This window comes from Cupressus sempervirens, chromosome 2 (genome assembly GCF_028749045.1).
Source record: "Cupressus sempervirens isolate cs-2001-9-10 chromosome 2, ASM2874904v1, whole genome shotgun sequence".
Lineage (NCBI taxonomy): Eukaryota > Viridiplantae > Streptophyta > Pinopsida > Cupressales > Cupressaceae > Cupressus > Cupressus sempervirens.
In genome coordinates, this window is record NC_143119.1 from 331,141,134 (window position 1) to 331,162,065 (window position 20,932).

The 20,932-nt window shown below is 35.1% G+C and overlaps 1 long non-coding RNA gene and 2 other non-coding genes across 3 annotated transcripts; all 3 read right to left on the reverse strand.

Moving 5' to 3' along the window:
- Positions 1 to 461: 461 nt before the first annotated feature.
- LOC149572455 (uncharacterized) lies at positions 462 to 4,266 on the reverse strand. The gene is made up of 2 exons (XR_016359919.1): positions 2,130 to 4,266; positions 462 to 2,034 (listed from the first exon to the last, which is right to left on the reverse strand). It is a non-coding gene; the product is annotated as an uncharacterized LOC149572455 (long non-coding RNA).
- Positions 3,337 to 3,438, reverse strand: LOC149572456 (small nucleolar RNA snR60/Z15/Z230/Z193/J17). The gene has a single exon (XR_016361110.1). It is a non-coding gene; the product is annotated as a small nucleolar RNA snR60/Z15/Z230/Z193/J17 (small nucleolar RNA).
- Positions 3,496 to 3,597, reverse strand: LOC149572457 (small nucleolar RNA snR60/Z15/Z230/Z193/J17). Its single transcript, XR_016361111.1, has one exon. It is a non-coding gene; the product is annotated as a small nucleolar RNA snR60/Z15/Z230/Z193/J17 (small nucleolar RNA).
- Positions 4,267 to 20,932: the final 16,666 nt, after the last annotated feature.

Consider the following 20,932-nt stretch of genomic DNA (forward strand, 5'->3'; position numbering starts at 1 on the left):
ATATAACATCTTTAATATTTGAAGCACATGAGAGGGGTTCTCATGTTTGCAAGTTGAAAAGAGCATGGTATGCATGGTATGTACCTAAGCAAGCTACAAGGGAGAGGCATCAAACTTCAGCAAGAGGGTGTTGATGACTTGTTTCTCAAAGGATCGAAGGTGCTCATACCACATTGCAAACAAAGTTATGCATGAAAGATCAAGATTAAGGATTTGGGATTGATGCACTACATTTTGGAATTACTTTAGTGGCAAAAAGAGGGAGAGAGGTGATTGAAGATGGAGGACTTGTAAAGCCATGACTACACCACAATTGGAAGATGGTTACATACAAATAGATAATATGCTCTCTTATGTATCTAGTCAATACTACCACCCTTGGATTTAAAAAAACAACTTTGACTATTTAATACTTTTGATCTAAGAATTAAGCTTAATAGGTGATGTTTATGCGCTCTTAGTTGATACGAGGCCAAGTTTTTCTTTTGCAATAAACTCTCTCGATGCCAAACCCTCTACAAGTTACATCACAATCTTTGAGAATCTAGTACTTCATAGCAAATCAAAACAAATTGAGATCAAGTCATCAACGATCGTGAGAAAAAGGGAATATAACAAATTGTTCTTCAATTGGGCCACTTTAGTTAGGTTAAGGCTTTCTACTATAGGTGTAGAACACCTTCCATAAGAATTGGATCACCACTTTACCTTTGACACTAATTTACCTTCCCACCTGACTGCTGTACCCCTTTTTCCTAGTACTCGAGCAAAACCTTGTCCCCTTGTAATCCTCCGATATTATAGGGAGAAACACTTCTTGATTATCACCTTTAACAAGAACCACAACCTTAATTATTGCTGCTGCTATGTCCTAACCTAAGGGCCTGTGCTCCCACAATCTTCATTTTTCTTTAACCTCAATAGTGCCAATAGCAGAACCTGGTAGTACCTCCCTATCGTCCCCCCACCAACAAGGTACTGATGCTATGTGAAGTTGGGCGCTCTTTCTGCAGATCAGACCCTTAAACAGTGAAACAACCTAAAGCCCTTCTGCTTCACCCCTTTCTTTTCCACCGGATATTTCTACTTATCATTATTTATTGGTAAATCAGATTTCCACAACAGAAAATTTCAATGGCACTAAGTTATCTCCATCATGCCGAAGAATACGGACTCATTTTTACTGGGCGCACCCACAATGCAAATTTGAACATGGACCATGCTGATGATGCTGCTTAGAATATTACAAATCAGACGTTTTGATGATCCTGAGTGCTCCACATACTCTGCTAACCTCCGTATTACAATGGTTCCCTCCTGGCTTCCATTCTCAAAGTAACATGATTGATAAGCCTGTGATTTCCTTTTTCATCCAGACTGCTGAAAGCAGCATCATATTCCTGGAACGAAGGAGAGTTTTGTTTCTGATTATAAAATATTGTTGCGTTTCTCTCAACGCTTTCTATCCTTCCGGCCCAACAATCCCCCATCACAAACGATCAATCCTCAATAGATTGCAATAAAACTAAGAAACTACACCCTCAACATTGACCAATCAGCTACAAAGGTGCGAGACCAGCACAAACACAGCCTCCTTTCTACTTTCCCAGCTTACAGATTCGGCCACCTTGTTCTATTATTCAAGTCTAATCTGCTTAACGGACAAGACTCTACCGTCTTATTCTATTATCCAGACCCAGCTGAAAGTAAATACGGTACTGATGACAATTAGCTTCTTCTCAACAACACATGGCAGCACTATTTAAAATGTCGGCAAACTCCTAAATGACATCCTGTCAAGACAGACTATTTCCCCATATCAAGAATTCAACCCATAAAATATTCCTCAGCATCTTCTCTTTAGTCCCAACTATCTCTGATCTCACCGTAAAAGGGAGAGAATCATTTGAATTTGCTACCTAATGCCGGACACCTTTTTTAGATATGATACATAATATTTGTACCAATTGTTAGGATGAAGCTCCAACACACAAGGCACGTCACCAACGCATTGAATTAGTCTCTCTGCAAGGACTATACAAACAGGATTTGAGGTTCAGCTACACTAAATTTAACAGATATTCACTGAAAGCTATCTGAGCTGCTGCAATATTAGGAAAGTCATATACCACTTCAAATGCCTCTATGCAATCCCTGTCAGTTAGATCTAAGACTGATTTGGCATACGTTTAATCTGTTCCTCTATTACGGTCAAAATTCACCTACTAAGATCAATCTCCAGACTCTTGTACATAGCAAAGATCGATGTATCATAAAAATATACCACAAAAAAAACAAACCAATTGACATGTAGATAATACTTGTAGCAACAATTCCATTAATTATATATTTTGTAAACTTAGCCAATGCATATATCGCTATCAAAATCTCCTCATTAGTAGAGGATGGATGTTACTATCTTTCTATAATGCCCTTTTTGGGTATTTTACTATTTTTTGTACTGCGGTCTGAAATTTGGTTAACCTTGCACTGCATCAATATTCATATCTTGTTTCTACAAAGATTCTATGGTGAATCTTTTCCTGTTACCTCTTCCAAACATCTTTCACATCCTTAACTGACCAATGAAAATTCCGACTTCTCCAAAAAAAAAATCTTGATAATGATTATGAATATGATTAAACTCTGCAACATATACTTGTTCTCAATGAACCATCCTATAAACTTTTTTGAAGTGCTAGGGATGTCAAAAAGAATGAGAAATTGTTGAACCGGGAGAGAGAGAATTCAAATCAATCCTTGGACCAATTATCTAATGTGTTTTAAAACTTTTCCAACTTTTAGATCTTCCGGAGAAGGTAGGTCTTGTCTAAGGAATTGCTGTAGGCAGCAAAAACATTATCTGGCGTAAACCATAACTTAACATGTGGCCTAATCCTAATGACTATCGCACCGTAGATTATATTAGTCATAAACTACGGTGCGATAGTCATTACCAATTTCAGACCATAATTCATGGGCCACTTTGAAAGAGATAGAGAGATGAAATGATAAGATAATAAAAGACTAAAAGAGTAAATAAATTTATATTTATATTTTGGATTGATCATAAACTTTGTAAATACAATAAGTGTACAGGTTAGACTTAACGGACTTGAAACTATAGAATATAATTCGTGAGTGACACGGTGTATAAGGGACAAAGCTGATATAGTCAACAAGATATAATCCATAATCGAACGCAGAAAGATCGCGTTTGGTTACAAGGGCAATAGAAAAGGAATACTCTAGAATAAATGAAGTGACCAGAAACCCAAATCAATAAACTTCAAGAATTGCAATAAAGAATAAGTCAAATATATCTATATATAAAAATATTGGCGTCAGATAGGAGCGAAAGACTTTTGAGCAGATAATAATCACAAAACTGCTGTGCAGTCATTTCATCTGAACTATGCTGTACATCACTCGCCAAACTGTAAATTTTTCAAGGCCGGGTAACATAAAACGAGACATACAATCTATGCATCAAGACATTGGCGTCAGCTAGGAGCGAAAGACTTTTGAGCAGATAATAATCAGAAGATTGCAATGCAATCATTTCATTTGAACTATGCTTTGCATCACTCGCCAATCCGCATTTATAAATTAAAAAACCCTTAATATCCTACAGAAAGAAAAAATGTTTAATAAAAAGGGATAACAGACCCATGGAAAAACAATTAAAAAGCGCATTTACTAAACAAAACCCTAAACCGTTGCCCTAATCCTACCTACCATGACAAAGATTCAACTTCCAAGCCTCAGTGATATTTGATCGTCCTCAGACCCATTTGGATTTGCAGATAGATAACGCAGTAAATGATGCATCATCGACTGGAACTTTAACCAAAATACTGTAAATTTAAGTTGTAAGGCATCTCAGTGAAAAAAAGCCCATCGTAAAAAGTGTCTTCATAGGAAAAGAAATCCCAATCAAAGCGCAAGGATAACGAAATCATCCCTGATGCCTTTCTTCCTTCTAACCCACAAACTGTAGAAATTAAAAAGAAAAGCACGACTTACGCATTACGTAAATCATGCGCGACCATCCTGGCTGCGAGAAAACAACACACAGATCGCGACAGTAATAACAGAGCACATAATAATGCGCTGAACATCGCTCAGGAACACTTCGTTGAGGATTGCGCTACACCAATTTATGTATGTAATTTACGCGCAACATTAGGGTTAGGGTTAGGGTTTGCAACATGAGGCTCGAGAGAACTAGAAGTTTGCCGTTGGCCTAGCAGTTTGCTGCTCTAATATATGTATCTAGCGTAATAATACTACCGTCCAATCCCTACGATAAATATATCTTAGGGGAATAAGAATAAGGGCCCGTTTGGTGAGCGGAATAGGAATACGTATTCTGGAATACATATTTCAAAAATTGTGAATTCCTTGTTTGGATGCACCAAAATGGGATTGGAATAGGAAGCAAAAATGAAATACGTATTCCATTTTTTGCCCAAAAATGAAGTTTTGCAATTCCACCAAAATAGGTGGTATTGGAATACGTATTCCTATTTCATTTTTTTTTATTTTAGAAAACATAAATTTTCGGGTCCGCGAATTCCCATCAAATATTCGCTGAACCAAACGGAGAACAGGAATATGTTCTATTCCAGAATACGTATTTCGGAATACGTATTCCTATTCCGCTCACCAAACGGGCCCTAAGGGAATAGGTATTTTGGAATAGAAAATAAGAATACGTATTCCTATTCTTGTTTGGTTCAGTCAGAATTTAATGGGGAATTCATAGACCGAAAAAATTATGTTTTCTAAAATAAATAAAATTAGAATAAGATATGTATTCCAGTTCCACTTATTTAGATGGAATTCACATTGCAAATACTCATTTTTTAGTCAAAATTGGAATATGTATTCCTATTCACAATTCCAATTTGGTGCACCCAAATGGAGAATTTGAAATTTTAATGATTTACATATGCTTGTTCTACTCATATTCATGTTGTCAAATGTGTTAAGTAACATGGATCATTTTCTACTGCCAATTTGATTGATGTCTTCCAAATGCAGATTTGAAGACTCGTACATATGAGAGGAGACATGTCTCTACAATTAATCATTATTAATTAATAAATAACCATGTGTAAAACTTAGCTTTAAGCATATATGTAATATTAATATATTAACCATATATGTAAAATATTATTATATGTATAATGTATAATATATATTATATTAAGATACTTATCTTAAAGATGATTTACCATCAACAAGGTATCTCATGATAAAATTAATCTAACAAAAGCTATAATCTTAACACTCGCTCTTAGCTAGGGAGGATTTATAGAACACATTATGCTCTCAAGAACAAGAAGAGATATTATCTCAGTATGATATTCAATTCACTATGAAACTAAATTTATCACCTTTAACAATACACAATTGAAGCAATTTCCATTACTTTAAAAAACACCACCTTATGTGTGATCTAGAGTAGCAACTATGGTGCCTGATAAGATCCGACCTATTGGTCTGATTTTCCACTTACCCAAAGATTTTGAAAATTATAAGTAAAAATCATGAAAGAATTGTAGTTACCTTGCTTAGGGTTTCTAATTTTGGTCTATCCTTGTAAAACCCTACGTCAAAATATTCTATCGTTGAGATCAATAGAAACCCTTTTCTCAAAATTGATTTTAAAAGTCCAAAATAAGGATATGTAATTTGTTTAATATAGCTTATATCCTTATGATATACGATAATGCTTTCACATTATTATTTCATGGCTTTCTATATGCTTAAGTCACGATGTTGCAAAGTCTTCATTTTCTGCAACATCACACATCCTTGCTCACTAATCATTTTGAAGGTGGCGAGGGAGCAAAATGGCTTGTGTTAGGCACTATGCGGCTTCACAACAGTTAGTGGCAACTTTTGTTTTCAAGTTGTGAATGGGCGAAAAGAGTATAAGTGCAAGGTCGCAGGTCCTCCAAACTTCATTTTTTTCAAAGTGGTTACTGTGCGAACAAAGGAAAGTAGTCAATATAAAGGTTAATCGCATGTTCGCATGTAAAATCTAGCTGGATTCTTCTAAGTTTGTGAAACAATGAAGGGAGGACATGTATCCAAATATGCCCAGATGGTAAAGTCAAATCATAGACACATGGATTGGTCTATGACACGTGGCAAAGAAATCTGACTTATGTGCATGATCACATGGTTAAGTCGCCAAGATAGTCTTCAAGTCGCGAGATTGTGAAGGATATATGGCAATCAAAAGAAATGTCCATTGCTTGTTCGCAAAGGTTTAAGCATAGTTGAAGTTTCAAAGTTATGAGGAGGTGATCAAGGTGATCATGCAGTCAACTTTTATACCTTTGCACCATCGTTGGAGTTAAATTTTAACTCACAGGGAAGGTGGCGAAGTAGCGAATGTAGTACATCGCACTATCACAAGTTCTAACCCCAGTTAGTAAGTTGACGTTGCAAACAGGCGAAAGCAAGATCAAATGGTTAAGGTTGCATGGCACCTCATGTTTGCAAGGATTATTGTAACAGATCAAAATTGAAGTCATGATGCTACGATGAAAGAATAACGGCTAGATAAAACAATAAGCGCAACATTGCACGGTTAATATAAGTATCTTGTTAAAATGTTGCGAACTTACAAAGTGCTAAGAGGTGAAGCCCTAGTCGCATAGTCACAGGAATTAGTCTTAAGGCATAAAACGGCTTTTTCAATGGAAAAGTCTGAGCTGGATAAGAATGTGATGAGTTGGATGTACAAAAAATTGAAAAAATACAGATTTGGCCAGTTCTTCAAGAAATTGATAAGTTTTGAAGCGTGCCACTCTTAAATGTCAATTAAAGCCACACCCTCATTACATAAACTAATAAAGTCTGAATAGCAAGAGAATTTTCATTACCGTTTTCTCAAGTTGTCCATTTTTTTGAGCAATTTTCAAGTGCAAAGTGATATCTAATAATTCCACAGGTAGTAATTGAGCAACCAAATGCACCACCGAAGGTTCCAAGCATATTTGTAGAGGAGTGGATTCACATTTTGCCTAGTTCAAATAATGCGTAGAAAGCAAATGATTTGATATTCAAAAACCCATATGCATTGTGTAGAGATGTAGAAGTACCTAATAGAAATGATAGAGATGGGAATGAATTGTTTTGGTTCTTCTACAGGAATAGAGCATCAAATCTTCTAATTTGTAACCCATGGGCAAGAAACTTAGGCAAATCAATCATGCCTAAAGTGTTTGTAGATGTCGACCTAGTGAAAGCCCTAATCAAATGTTATAATCCTATCAACAAGGCATTTCATAGGAAGGATAGAAGTGTTTTCTTATCCCTGGACAAGGAAACGGTTATAGAAGTTTTCGACTTAGAAGGACCTATGTCAATGTCCATAAAGGTGGAGAAATTAACTAAGAATTTCAAAAGTCACTAGAATTTCTATATGGGCCAAGACATGACCATGCATATTCCATCTGCATAGAAGAATGTGGGAAACATTCCAAAGAAGAAAGATCTTGACAAATACATGCCTTTGGAATTCTTCAAAAGATATTTTCAAAACACTGTGTTTGGAATCAACAAAGTCCTAGGTTTAGATGGAACTATGGAAGCACTAGGAGGACATTATATTATGGCCTTTAATATCCAAGACCCAAATCATAATATAGATTGTGATAGGTTATGATTTTGTGGATTATATCATTAAGAGTACCCATAAGGAGATCACTACTACTTAGCAGGGAGACTTGGCGAATTTCAATTTCCACCATTATTCCCTACTCATGTACATGATCCTATTCAAGAATTCAAACATATTTGATCAGAGTTTTTTTAAGTCTACTCAAGAATGGGGAGAGAGATTGCCAGTACAAAGGTGGACAAGGGTATGGAAAATGTTTTACCCTTATTCTAATGTAACTACTTTTTATGATGATTCTATTTATCTAGTATTAAAAATGATATGGATGATAATTGAAAGAATCCCTAGGAGTGTAAGAAAGGTTGTCAAACCTAATATGTGTTTTGATGATGGAAAACAATTAACTTGTGATCGGGATAGTGTCTATTTGAAGAGTATAATATTATTAGGGTTTTTGGATGCCCCTAGCCACCCCATAATTTACCTAAATATGTACCTAAAAGATTAGGATTTGTGAAGGTATTTTGGCAACTAATTTCTTTAAACAGAGAGTACTTAGGCAAAGATGTTAAGAAAGGAACCTTCCTTTGTAGATGTACCAAAGTAGGAGATTTTGAGATTGGAAAGAATTCCATTGAGGGAACAAATGAATTTTTGAGAAGATATAAATTCCCAACTAGGCCAGCTAGGACTTATGATCCTTTCAATGTAGTTACACATGCCCTAAAGAAAATGAGAGGATATACCTTGCCGCCTACAAAACCTATATGGGAAGAGGATGTCATTGCTGACAAGATGAATGAAGATGTGTGTAGAGAAAGAATGGTTTAGTGATACTATCAGTTTTGAGTATGAGATGAAAAAGGAAAATAAAAGTTTCAAAGGTTTTTATCCTGATGAGGATCATTGGTCAAAATTGGAAAAGTGTGTGGCAAACTTCAATGAATTAGTAGCCCAAGTTCCAAAGACAATCAGAAAAAGCATTGACCCTGAGTACTCAGATGATGAGATTAATGTTGAAGTCTTTGACGAGGAGGACCAAGCTGAAGCAGAAGAGGCTGAGGAAGATGTTCTTGAGAGTTCTAAGTGGGCAGAATAGAGACATAAGAAGCAAAAAATGGTTGAATTACCTAAAAAAGCCCAACAAAAGGTCCTTCAAATCCTACCAAGAGGTAGTAAGTACTTTGATGACATAAGGAGGAGATATTTAATATCTTAAGCTTCTGAGGATGAGCAAAGAGCAAAGAGGTTGCAACTAGAAGCTCAAATGATAGATGACAATATTATAGATGCTTGTGAATTCATCAAAGATGATAATTTTATAAAAATTGATGAGTTCAAGATTTTTCTATTTAAAGTAAAACAGAGTGAACTTTCCCTACAAATGAAGCTAGGGGATTCTGAAGAGGTAGCTATTGGACTAGTCAAAAGGCTACAAGAATATGACCTTGCTAGTGAGAACCTCACTGTTGAGGAGGCAAGGGAGTTGATAATGAGGAGTGGTATGATTGTTTGTCTAGGATGGGATTGTAGTTCGTCCTTTTTACTATATCAAATGAGAAAACAAGATAATACAATCTCATTTGAAGATGAGAATCAATATGGAGAACTGAGAGCGTCAAGCTACAATATAGATGCTTAAACGATGGCAATTTGGAGTATGGCTCCTAAGCATGATAAGCCTACCCTGATGGAAATCAAAGAATCCCCTAAGCGAAATGTTATTTTCTGGCATGTCCAATCTACCTCCAGTGATTAGATTTTTGGATTGCATAATTCAATTGGATTGATGAGTAAAATCATGATGGATACCTTCAAGCTCAATTAGAACAAACATACGAGAGATATCTAAGAACAAAGAGGAGCCATGAAGAGGAAATGAAGAAAACATATGTTTTGGAATAGAGGACCATCAAACTTGAAATGGAGATAATTGATTTGAAGAAAACTGTCACAACACTACAAAGGTCCATGACAAGGAGTGCAAATAGAAGGCCAACCACATGAAATAGGGGAACCATCAAGCCATTCTATGGAAATTGATGAAGAAAAGCTAGAAGCTAGCAAGGATGCAGAGATCAGAGCTATGAAGAATTTGTTGACTCATAAGATCAATCCACTAAAGGCCAATTCTCAGAATGTGCATGGAAACTACCTTGCATTGGAAGGGGTGGAATACAAATGTGTAGAGGCACTTGCTCTATTATCTCTGTTGTTTGTTACGTGGGGCACTTATATTCAATTATTTGATAATATAGTTACGATGCTTCCACAGAAATAAGATCTACCAAAGACAATCATTGTGAATACAAGGAAAGTAATTAATAAGGTGAGAGTTAAGTGGTTTTTTTGGAGGTAAGATGTGGCTAGTTTGAAACAAGATGAGAATAATTGTTGTAGGAACACCAAATTTTATACCTACAATTCTAGACAAAGAAGGTAAGATAAAGGACTGGGTAGAGTGATCATCATCTTTTGAAAATATTCTTGATCATCCCAAGTTTCTATCTTTTTGTAATAATGAAGCAAGTCCTACTATCATCTATGATATGATTGATATGCTTTTTAAAATAGAGGCAAAGATGTCCAAAGTGACTATTGACGTTAGAGCCATAATGGATGCCAAGTGGACCAAGTGCTTACAGGATTTAGATACGATCAAAAATACCACCTAGCCTGATATTGAATTAGATATAGTCATATGGGAGTTAATTGCAAACATGAAGGCTCTACCTTCCCAGGAGGATGATTAAACAGAAACGACTTTGAGCTTGCTACAACAAGACAAAAGAAGATGGAAAAAGATAAAACAGTTAAAGCAAAAGCTCTTACCATAAATGACATCTGCTTTTTGCATCCACTTTCCTGCCTATTCTCCAAGTATAAATAATGTATTAATGTAACCTTTCAAAGGATTTTTGTCTTTTTTTTTTACCCAGATAGTTTTTGACACCTGCCCTCTCATTTGATGCTTGTTGCAATCTGCTGCAGTGGCAGAGAAGAGAAACACTACAGGAGGCAACATTGTTGAAAACGTAATAGGAAATTTAATGTTATGTTTTAAATGCTTTTAGTTTTTGAAGTTTGTAATAACGTCCTACATGTGGTGGCATACCTAGAGTAGCAGTTCGATAAGCTCTCCAGATATAGCCACCTAGGACCAGGTGTGTGGATCTTAAATTAGAATAGTTTTTTTTAGTTCGTAGGTGGAGTGTTTAATGATTTTTAGAATCCAATAATAGGTAGTAGGCAGTTTTTGGAATATTTTTGACTTAGAAAACGACTGTCTAATATTGGTAGAAAAAACGTTTCAGATTCTTATCATTTTTTTGGATAGAAGACATTCTTCTTTTCTAAAATAAGAAGAAAACGTTTCACATCCTTTAATAAGAAAAAGAGAGTCAGTTTTAAATAAAAAGCCAGTTGGCTATGTAAGAGAAGGAATCGAATTTGGAGAGATACAGAATGTTTTTTTTATTTTGTCTTTTGCAAGTTTTCGATGGTCTGAGTTTTGAACGGATTTTTCTTATCTTCTCACTAGAAACAAGTTGGTAATTTGTAGAAGATTAAAAAGTTTTTGTTTTGGGTCGAATTTGGTATGTTTGCAGAAAATTAGTCTCAGTGCGTGGGTAATATCTCCCAAATGCACCATTGGATTTTCATGAGCTTTGGATATGTTATTATAGGCCTAATTACGTCCATCTTCACCAGAGTGATTGAAGAGTTTTGATCTGGTTCAAAAATTATACATGTCTATTCATAGGTCTATCTAGAGACAGCAAGAAGCAATGCTTTGCAGAAAAATGTACTCTAATGCGTGGTCAATATCTCGGGTTTGAACCGTTGGATTTATCTCAAATTTTTATATGTTGTTTGAAACCTAGTTATGCCAAATCTCAACGGTTGGATTGAGTAAATCTTTTTTGGTTCGAAAGTTATTCATGTCTGGGTGCAGGTCTATCCAGAGGCAGCAAGAAGATATTTTGGGGGATTTTATTTTCAAAGTTTTGTTTTGAATCTAATTTTAGTGTGTGATCCTAGAGGTTGTAGATGCCCCTTGAAGCAACTCAGTTGAGTGTCTGATTCCTCTTGATTTTTCCAAGGTGTGGCTCTGCATCACAATCCTCTGTATAAGGATTTCCAAGATGTGGAGTGAGCATCAATAATCTATATAAATTTTCATGTTTTATGCTTGTTTTGCAGCCCGTCCAGTTTTGTTAATTACATGAATGTAATCAGCTATGTATACTCCATAATACAGTGAATATTAAGTATTAGTTGTCTAGTTCTGAGTTATACTTTGAGTTTTTATCAGTCTGAAAGTCAATACAAAAGGAAAATCCTGCATATACGTGTCTTTGAGTTTTGTCTCCTTCTTTATATATCTTTGATCTTGAGATTGAAATGAAAAAGTTTCTTTCAGTTTAATTCAATTTGAATGAATTGCGTGTATCTCTTGTTGATTGTTGTTAATTCAAAGAATTAAGTAATTGCTTTCTGTAAGTGATAGGATTTAGGGTTTATAAGAAGGATATGATAAGTATGAAATTCATAGCTCACTGTTGATAAATTTAGTTACAAGTTGATTAAATAGGTCTAAGCTCCTGATTTTGACTCTATATAACAGTGGATAAGACACTAGTCATTAATTTTTAAGTTGCAAGCTAATGATTCATATAGTTGTTGAATACACTAGTTATAAACAATCAATTTACCATTTTATGTAATGAAGAACTAAAACTTTGCTAGTTGTTACTTATTTACAATATCGTATCAGCTATAGTTAGCTATTGTGATAGGGAAGTTATTTGTAAATTATAGAAGAACATTGACCACATTCTGATATAGGGGATTGTCTTGAAGAGAAGAATATCATAGAAGTAATCATATCAATCCTTGAGGTTTGCATGTCTTGGCCCTACAGAGCCTAAAGTGAAGGGAGTCATAGTGATTCTGTTGATGTTGGTCTAGAGCTAGGATAAACCCAACTAATTATAGGTTTTAGTTGCTGCAGTGGCAGAGAAGAGAAACGCTACAGGAGGCAACATTGTTGAAAATGTAATAGGAAATTTAATGTTATGTTTTAAATGCTTTTAGTTTTTGAAGTTTGTAATAACGTCCTACATGTGGTGGCATACCTAGAGTAGCAGTTCGATAAGCTCTCCAGATATAGCCACCTAGGACCAGGTGTGTGGATCTTAAATTATAATAGTTTTTTTTAGTTCGTAAGTGGAGTGTTTAATGATTTTTAGAATCCAATAATAGGTAGTAGGCAGTTTTTGGAATATTCCTGACTTAGAAAACGACTGTCTAATATTGGTAGAAAAAATGTTTCAGATTCTTATCCTTTTTTTGGATAGAAGACATTCTTCTTTTCTAAAATAAGAAGAAAATGTTTCACATCCTTTAATAAGAAAAAGAGAGTCAGTTTTAAATAAAAAGTCAGTCGGCTATGTAAGAGAAGGAATCGAATTTGGAGAGATATGGAATGTTTTTTTATTTTGTCTTTGTGCAAGTTTTCGATGGTCTAAGTTTTGAACGGATTTTTCTTATCTTCTCACTGGAAACAAGTTGGTAGTTTGCAGAAGATTAAAAAGTTTTAGTTTTGGGTCGAATTTGGTATGTTTGCAGAAAATTAGTCTCAGTGCATGGGTAATATCTCCCAAATGCACCGTTGGATTTTCATGAGCTTTGGATATGTTATTATAGGCCTAATTACGCCCATCTTCACCAGAGCGATTGAAGATTTTTGATCTGGTTCAAAAATTATACATGTCTATTCACAGGTCTATCTAGAGACAGCAAGAAGCAATGTTTTGCAGAAAAATGTACTCTGATGCATGGTCAATATCTTGGGTTTGAATTGTTGGATTTATCTCAATTTTTTATATGTTGTTTGAAACCTAGTTACGCCAAATCCCAACGGTTGGATTGAGTAAATCTTTTTTGGTTTGAAATTTATTCATGTCTGAGTGCAGGTCTATCCAGAGGCAGCAAGAAGATATTTTGGGAGATTTTATTTTCAAAGTTTTTTTTTGAATCTGATTTTAGTGTGTGATCCTAGAGGTTGTAGATGCCCCTTGAAGCAACTCAGTTGAGTGTCTGATTCCTCTTGATTTTTCCAAGGTGTGGCTCTGCATCATTAGCTATTCCTTAGGCTTGGTCTTAGTCTTGTGCACCCTAGTATTAGGCTTAAAACAACCTGGTATGTTCCTACTAGTAAGAACTCCAACATGGCCCAAAGAGCCATAATAAGTTCGTTATCATGGTGTTCAACAAAATCTAACCCAAAGAACCATGATAACAGGTTTACCATTGCAAGTTTGCCACCTTATAATGGTCACCTTCTGATTGTTCATTATCATGGTGTCCAACAAAATCTAGCCCAAAGAACCATGATAATAGGTCTACCATTTATAAGATTGTCATCTTATAATGGTTACCTTCTGTTGATATATGGCAATGAAAGACCTTTCATTACATATCATATGTGAAATAGTAACCACCATGAACCTAATCAAAGGGTGGTACAAAGGCTTTCACCTCATTATCTCAAAGAAAAAATGCATTACAAGGAATTTCACTTAGAACTTATCCTCATAGAGAATATATCATTAATAAAGGATTCCACCTCAAAATTCTCCCTCTGAACAATGATCCTAGGAAGCCAGGTCCTCTAGTTACTCCAATAGAAACTCTCTTCACCCAAGGATGTCTTTCAAACTCCTTCTAAATCTAATATCAATCTTTTGACTTTCTGGTGGTAAGTCATTACTTCCTCGTGATATACACAAAAGAAGGCCCATCAAAATCATGCAGTCACACACATATATTTCTAGACTTCCTCTGAGTATTAATCTTCTAAGATCCTATGTTGCCTTCAAAGAAGTTTCATACTCCCTCTTAATGTAGGAGGATACTCATAATCTTAATCATTAAAGATATTCACATCAAGATCCTCACTTTAACTTGATCATCAAATGACTAATGAATTATTGTCTACACCATATTTGATAGCATGTGTAAGGTACCAACCTTCTTTTCTCGTAAGAACATCCTCGGATGAGTACTTATCTGCCCATGAGGGTCATAAAACATCTCCTTATTAAAGATGGTTCAAGTGGGAATGAAACATTGGTTATTATTCCCCACACAATGTAAAATTCTTGCTCTTATATCTTTGAACACTTTTGCATCACATCAAATTTGATGACTTCTTTCCAAGTTCCAACTTGCTCTTTTCATCCATTAAAGCTCCAAACATACATTAAGCTTAATAGTAAACATGTCCTTCCCTTTTCTTAAACTCGTCCACAATTCTTAATCTCCCTCTTTTTTCTACAAGAACATTCTCAAAAGAAAGATCAAGGCAAAATAGCTCCTACAATATAATTATATTTTTTATTAAAATTATCATGATTCACATTGCAACTCATATTAATCATTATATAATTTCAAATATAGTATAGATCAAATAAATATAAGATTTAAATGTATGTGTGTGTCTATATATATATATATATATATATATAGCCAAAGTACAAATAATAATTTTCAAACCTTATGGGGCCCATTGTCAATTACCTTAGTATGGGCCTTTTAAATATGACTTTATGTTCTCTTATATTTAAAAAGCGACTTTTCAAATAAGAAGAGACCTTCCACTACAATGCATAGCTCCTATTATGATAATGAATTTCGAGCCTTGCTCTATCCATGCCATGAAAAAGGCATTGTGAACCACTGCTTTAGATCCCTACAAAAGAATGTGATTTTGTGGCTCTACTACTGGATCACAAAATGACTGCCTCTTTCCTACTGATTTCACTTTCACTTCAATGTGTTGGTCGATATGGTTGTATTCTAATACTTGCAAGTGATTTTCACCCTCATTAAAGATGCCATCCCCACCACATCCAAATCTAAACTTATAGGATGATACTCATTATCATTATTGTTATCCTCCACTAGTACTATATCCCATTCTATACTTTCATTACTATTGTTATTATTATTGTTATTAAGATATTTCACTTGACATCTTTGGGTAACGCCTCTCTTATATCTCTGCTCATAAACCTTTCGTAATGTTGAAAATAAGAAATCTCTGCGGTTAATAGAAACATGAGTAGGCACATATCATTGTTTCTCTCATCCCACCCAAGATTCAAAGCCACATCTCCAAAATTATTTGTTCACCCACATGCCATGTCTGCTGATTTGAAAGTATCTGTTACTTTCTTCCTGACTTGCATAGACATTTTTGCTCTTAAAAGTAGTAAGTAGTTGCTCTGTAAACAATACTAGTAATGATTTTATCAACATTACAGAGGAGAATGAGTGGACAGTCAAACAATGGAACACATATAGTGAACAATGTGGATATACATCTGGAGAGTACTCATCGAACAAAAAAATAGTAGTTGACACAGTATCTGATATACTAAATAGACAAAGATGATACATTGTTTGGCAGTTTATGACTTCATATTTTTATGTAGATTCTGATGGAAATTGCTAATGATCGATTTTGACTTCTAATCTCTTGGATTTGCTTAGAAATGAATAGTTTCTCCTTGCAACAATCATCTTCTATTAAAATTGGATGATCTTCTAATGATCCTATATTTTTTACTACATCTCCCAAAATAAATGTACTAAAGGATTCGAAGGGATAAGAATCATTTTATCTCTCCAAATATTTAGAATAGTAATGAAGTATTTATGTAAAATTTACTTCCTTACATTCACAGTTTGGCTCTGATACCATGTTAAGTAACATGGATTGTTTTCTGCAAATGTACTAGCATTGCCAATTTGATTGATGTCTTCCAAATGCAAATTTGAAGACTCATAAATATGAGAGGAGGAGACATGTCTTTATAGTTAATCATCATTAGTTAATAAATAACCAAATGTATAACTCATCTTTAAGCATATATGTAATATTAATATATATAATAATATATAATGTATAATATATATAATATAATTTATATTATATTACATATATAATATATATTGTATTACATATATAATATATATTATATATAAGATATTTATCTTAAAGATGATTTACCATCAACAAGGTATCTCATGATAAAATCAATCTGATAGACCCTTAGGGTTAGGAGTGCAGACTGATAATTGAAATAATGGTTGTTTAATCAAAATAATTGATCAAATTAGATGTGTAACATACATTAGAAACTGGAAAAGGAGGACCTCATTGGTAAGGATGCTGTGAATGTACAAGAAGAGACAAGGAAAGAAAAGGACGAGTCTACTGATAAGGAAGAAATGGGGAAGTAGAAGAATGAATCTACTAGTAGGGATACTATGCTTTCTTTCCTGCATACTGCAAAGCTTAAAGTTGATACCTCTCTTCAAGCTAACTCCTTGATGTATAATGAGTTAATGAATTTGAAAAGAAAAGTGGGAAAGATGCAGCAAGACCAGGAAGTTGACCTTGCAAAGATCATTCAGATGGAAGTTTAGGTTGGTAATATAATGGATAAACTAAAGGAATATGAACACAAACTTTGTTTATTGATCAAAGAGAGTGGCAAGTTACTTCCAACATTTGTGCAGCAACTACAAGCTTAGGGAAGAGAATTAATAAAGAAATCATGTCTCTAGGTGGTCCAAGTAAAAGAACCAAACAGAGTTCAAGAAAAAAGGCAACTAAGGTAACTGGGGGATCTACTACTAATACCATCCAAAGCACTACAGAGGTAGGTAAAGAGGTGGTGAAAATGATCAAAGAGCTATAGTAGCAGCTAGTAGTGTCCCTAGTATATGGTCTCTATTTTGGTAGTGGTCCTAGTTATAACTGGTCGCTGGTCTAGGTTTTTTAACTGGTTTTGTTCTTTTGTTTTTAAAAAACTAGGTTCTAGGTCCTTATAAAACCTGGTTTCATTTTATGGTCTTATTTTGTGATTTTAGGTCCCTGCAAAACCTGATTTTGTAACTTTTAAACCACAGGTTTCAGGTCCTTGTAAAACTTGGTCGTGCTTATTGGTTTATCTTTTGCTTTTTTGTTAAGGGTTTCGGGTTCCCTTCAAAACCTATTTTTACCTTAATCTAAAACATATGTTGGAAACTAATTAGCTGATAAGCTATTATAGGTTAAAAATTAGAGGAAATTGACATTGTCATATGCCTATAAAGAATATCTGTCATCAAAAAAATGTCATCCGAGTCTTCAAATGTTGCGTATTTGGACACTACTATTAATCAACCCAATATTTATTGTATAATAAATGCATGTCAAATATTTGTAAAGTCATTTGGAAAGTCTTACACAAAATGGTAAAATGTAGAATGAATTTGTATTAGATTTTTTTTTATATTGGTAAACGTTTGAAGCCTAGATTAATTATTGTTATTTATTGTAATTAATTATTTTTGTGAATTTGAACCCTAGATCTCCCACATGAGAGGCTCACAAGTTATCGTTGTGTTGTAGGCTCTTGCCTAATTTGTATTAGATTGTTGCACTAGAAAGGATATGTAATAATTTCGTCTATGAGTTTTAGGTATTAGATAAGTAGCAAGCCCATTTGCAAGAATCTTGATACGAGGAGTTGCCAAAGAAAATAAAGTGAAGAGAAGAAAAAATAGATTTGTGAAGCATGGAACCTCTAAGTGGAGGTGATTTTTGGTAAAGAAAGTGGAAGAGTTTCCTATTATGGGTGTCGCAGACGTATTCCTTATCATATATTCTACAACTAGGAAGTCTTCCATTACTATAGTACTAGGTATGTGATTTCTTTATCTCTTTTCTCTTCCAGTGTCTCGTCTAAATGAGGATCAAGTAGTGGTGGGAGTGGCAGGGGTTTCTGTTGGAAATATTCAAGATATGACAAGTTACTGAGAGGGGAGGGGTGAATCAGTAACTTTTAAAATTTCAAACAATAAAACTGCATACTGATATATTCACCATTCATCCAAGTACCCTACTGTAAGCATGAAACAAAATCATTTGCAAGACTTGAACACACAGATTTGGTGACCCAGAAACCTTCCAAATAGAAAGTAAAACTGGGGTGGGGATGAAACCCACAAAGCTTCGTTACTGCAGTATGAAGTTGGCCGGTTAAGGCTTACAATGACCACTTCTGGTGATCTGCCCTGTTAGGAGCACAAAGGATTGCTAGATCCACCTTGTTAGAGGATTTACAAACATACAATAAAGTATGCACTCTGTTAGGAGATTTACAAAAGACTGTTAAGTCTACTTTGTTAAAGGATTTACAAAAACTGATTCACCTGTTAGAATGAAACAGTGGATCTGATTACAACTGATTGCTGATAAGATCCGCTATGCTCTGATTCACCTTGATGTGATAGATAAAACTTTTCTGCTCCAAAACTTGACCTTGCTGAATACCTTCACAACTCAGCACACATACTTTCGCACGCATGTATTTCTTTCACACTTTCACATTTTCATTCATTACCATTACATTTGAATGATACAATACATTGCATATATATACCATCCAAATAAACAATACATGCAAGGTCGACCAAAACAACAAGTGCAAATCTCTATACAAAGTCAGCCCAAGGTAAAAACTCGGGTTCACTGAACTGACTCGGTGTCCTTCTGATACTCGGCGTTCACTGTGTTACTCGGCATCGTCATGCACTCAGTAGAAGTGAAGGCACGGTCCATACTAAACACTTCGAGTAGTTCTGAACTCGGTAACCACTGGAGACTCGGTAGAAGAGATGTCACTCGGTGAACACTTATATCTGAACTGTAGCTCGGTGATCAAAGGAAACACTCGATAGAACCTTGTGACTCGGTGATAGTTAGTTTCCTTGATAATCGTCTGAGCTCGGTAAAATTAATTTCCTTGATAACCTTAGGAGCTCGATTATCACGAAGTTCTCGGTCAATACTAAGTACATCTTCACTCGGTCAAAACTGATTCCTTTCTTTACCTCGAACACTCGGTAAACACTGGCTGCTTTGTTCACCTCGATCACTCGGTAAACATTGACTTCTTTGTTCACCTCGATCACTCAGTAAACACTGACTTCTTTGTTCACCTCGATCACTCGGTAAACACTGACTTCTTTGTTCACCTCGATCACTCGGTAAACACTGAGAACTAGGTAAAGCTTGGCTTACAAAGGAATGTCCGGTGAGAGCTCGGTAAGCATTCAGAATCCAATAAGTGTTGTAACTAATGACAAAAATGTATCATAATGCCAACAATCTCCCCCTTTGGCATTAGTGACAAAAACACTTATGAGACAAAATTTATCTGACATGCTGATGACTGATTCTGAATATACATAGCTTCGTTATATACAACTCCCCCATAGAATGTACATACAGTATTTACATGAGTTGTATATCTCTTCCTTTGTACAATTTTTCCGAAAACACTTATTCACCCATAGTATACATATCCAACAATAATCTCCCCTTTTTTGACAATAATGCCAAAGAATAAAAGAATATATATACTTATATAGAAACACCAAAATGAGAGATGAACTCTGAATGTACCTGAAGAATAAGCTGGAGAGTCTTATCCCAATTCTCTTGCAAAATTTTGCAGGTGGAAAGAGCTACTTGAACTTCAGCCGAAAGTTCAATCACATGGTCTGCAATGGAGAAGTTATTATCATGGATTAATGTCTTTGAATGTGCAATGTGCTTCTGCATTGAATCCATGATGGGAAGGATCATGTTTTGGATATCTATCAATGTAGATCGGATCCTTGCCTCTTCTCTCAACAGCTCTGCCTGCTTCTCTGACAAAAATTTGATCCTGAGGTGATGAGATGAGCTTGAACTGGGGTCAAGCTTCAAGTTCTGTGCGCTCACCTTCAGATCCTCATCAATTTTATTTAGTTTCTCTCTTATTCCCTTAGTGTACTCGGTAACATCACAAAGCTTAGAAAAAAGAGATGTTACATTATTAAAAGAATTTTCCATATCTGCCAAAACTGAGGTTAATGCAACCTGATTTATTGCAATGTTCTGGGCAATGTGCCCCAACACCTTATTATCAAATTTCTTTGCTGCACGCTCAATCAGCTTTTCTTGTCCAGAGGCATCTTCATTGAATTTATTAACTGCCTCTTCCAATTGAATCAAAATGTGTTGAGAAGTATCAACATCAACACCTATAGCCTCAGTAATTATGTTCCGGGCATCCTCAATTATCCTATATTCCTTATCCCTTTCCGATCTTAACTGCATCTGAGTAGCCTTTTTCTCAATAAGTTGACTAGCATACCTCATTTCTTCAATGGTAGCATTATCAA